Below are 2,803 nucleotides of genomic sequence, written 5' to 3'. Positions count from 1 at the left end.
CGTTGGTACAATGATCCAGTCCCACACTCCGAATCTCCGGCCCGCTAAAAGATTTGTGGATACGTCCACCAGAGAAGGGCCATTTTGGTAATCGGGCTCAGACGGATCAGTTGATGTAGAAGCAGATGAGACCCTGCCCCTGTGCCAACAGGTTCAGTTGAAAAACCTTGGAGTGAAATCAGCCGAACTGTAGTGCCTCAAAAGCAGCTACCCTCTTTCCTAAGAGACAAAGAAGCATTAACACTTTCTTTGGACTAGCTGAACTAACAACCGGATATCCCTGGCCTTGGCTGTTGGAAGAAAAATCCTCTGTGATTCCCTATCCACTATCATGCCCAGAAATAGAAGCTTCTGGGACGGATTGAGATTTGACTTCTTGAAGTTGATTATCCAACTGTGTTGGAGTAGAGTGTGATAGGTCAGTAAGGCATGATCTGATAGAAGAGATACCGATGGAGCCTTGAGCAACAGATCATCCAAATAAGGGTTTATGTTCACTCCTGAAGACCAAAGGAGAGCGATCATGACTGACATGATTTTGGTGAATATGCGGGGAGCCGAGGATAACCCGAACGGCAATGCCGGAAACTGGTAATGATCTTTCAATATGGCAAAACGCAGAAAAGCTTGGTGTGGTTCCCAATGGGAACATGGAGATAAGCCTCCTCGATATCCAGGGATAATAACCACCCCCCTGGTTCCCAGCTCGCAATGACGGACTGCAGATGTTCCAGTTTGAAATGATACATCTTCAGAGACAGATTTTAAGGACCTGAGGTTTAAGATGGGTCTGACCACATTCGGTTTGGGCACTACAAACAGGTTTGAGTAAAAGCCCATACCTCGCTGATGCTCCTGAACCGGAACTAGCACAGATGAAACTACTAGAGACCTGATAGCCTCCTGTAGAACTTGAAATTCTAGCAAGCGTGCTCCCACCGCAGGAAACCCCAGGTGGGACGGAAGACCGTCAAGCCACCTGTTTCTCAGCTGGTTTAGGCTTTGGTCTACGTGCAACAGTGTGTGGACGACCTCTACCTCTGCAGCCTCTCGGTTGCGTGGAAGCACCTCTGGCTCTACCACAAAAGGAATGAGGTGCTCAAAAGGAATGAAACGAAGGTCCAATATAAGGTCTTCTGGAAGCCAGAGCAGTAGACAGGAGGAAAGAGGACTTACCCCTCCCTTGTCCAATTCCGGGCCAAAAAGCATATCACCCGTGAATGGTAAATCCTCAACCGCACGCTTGGTCTCTGCGTCTGCCTGCCAAGCGTGCAACCACAGAGCTCTGCGTTCAGAAATAGCAGATGCAGGTATGCAGGCACTAATCTGACTGATATAGCCTACCGCACCTGGTATTCCCAGGCGGTCTCCCATCCAAGTACTAACCAGGCCGGACCCTGCTTAGCTTCCGAGATCAGACAAGATCGGGCGTGTTCAGGGTGGTGTGACCGTAGGCTCCTTAGAACTTCTCCTAAGTAAACTGCAGACTCACAGATGTGTTCTGCTAGTAGACATAATTCTGCTCTGGAAGTACCCGAGTGTAATCAACTGGTCAACCCAGCAAACCACAGCCTTGTTAACCCAGGCAGTAATAAGGGTAGGTCAAAGCTGAGCTCCTGCTGCGGTATATGTAGATTATAGTGTTGTCTCAAACTTATGATCCGAAGGGTCCTTTAAAACAGTAGCTCCCGGCACCGGAACTGCTGTTTTCTTAGAGAGACTGACATCAGACGCATCTACAGGAGGAGGGGAGTCCTAGTTCTCCATCATGGATGATGGAAAAGGGTAGCTAGGGGCAAACCTGCGTGGATTTGGAACCACTTATCCGGCTGTATCCAGGCCACTGATAACTGCAAGATTAGAGATTCCACCCCTCGGGAGGTGGACTCTAACTCCTGAGGGTTTTCTTGTAAAACTTCCTCCAAATCACCCTTTATGGTAACCTCTGGAGCGAGGAATTGTGCGTCCGACTCTTCTGACTGGAGAACAGTCATTAGAGTACGCTGGCCTTTTTTTTTTTTTTGGTAGGAAGTGGAGGGTGCAAGCACCGTTTTACTCTGAACCAGGGTGTCTCCTGCCCATGGCGGAGCAGAAGAGCTAGTAATCGCCAACTGTGAACCTGTTGTTATTACAAGCATCACAACATGGACCCAGTGGCATGTGGCTTAGTCTGTTTGTTGTTACACTTGGAACAGACAAACAGCTTTAGAGAAGCCTTGGTTCTGTTGGACCTGGTACACACAGTCAGCCAGAGAAAACACAGCATACAACAGAAAAGACACAGACAAGATAAACAAGAAGGCTGTGGGACACAGAGGAGGAGAAACCCCCCTCCCACAGATCAGATTCCCCTGCACTTACACCCCAGTTACTTACAGCCTCTCTACCAGGATGTAATCAGGAGATGCACTTGTGCAGCACATGGCAGCAGAGGAATCCATCCTTCTGTGTCTCTTATACTGCAATCTCCTATATAGAGATGCAGTATGTGCTGCTGTGTAATGAAGAACGGCAGCCCTGCTGTTATACAGCCGCTTGCAGTATAGGGGAGAGAGACCCGCGCTGCCTTTAAGCTCCGCCCCCCTTCTTTATGCCCTGAAGGGCTTTACAAGATGGCTTCTGTGGCCATTAACCTCCCCCCCGCGCGCCTCACACCGCGTGTACAGCGGGGATAGTTATAGCAGGTGGCCGCTCTTGTAGCGCACTTTACCTGCTGCCCCGCTCCCCTGTAACAGCGGGGAGAGTGATTGAGGGAGCCGCGTGAGCAGCGCTCTGCATAGGCTGCCGACGCCACTAACAGCAG

General features: G+C 49.8%; 1 pseudogene; it reads right to left on the bottom strand.

Moving 5' to 3' along the window:
• Nucleotides 1-1,337: 1,337 nt before the first annotated feature.
• Nucleotides 1,338-1,456, bottom strand: LOC148431354 (5S ribosomal RNA; annotated as a pseudogene).
• Between the last annotated feature and the right edge of the window lie 1,347 nt (nucleotides 1,457-2,803).

This window comes from Taudactylus pleione, unplaced genomic scaffold, assembly GCF_031769625.1.
Source record: "Taudactylus pleione unplaced genomic scaffold, aTauple2 ptg002403l, whole genome shotgun sequence".
NCBI lineage: Eukaryota > Metazoa > Chordata > Amphibia > Anura > Myobatrachidae > Taudactylus > Taudactylus pleione.
This window is presented reverse-complemented; position numbering and strand designations above follow the sequence as displayed.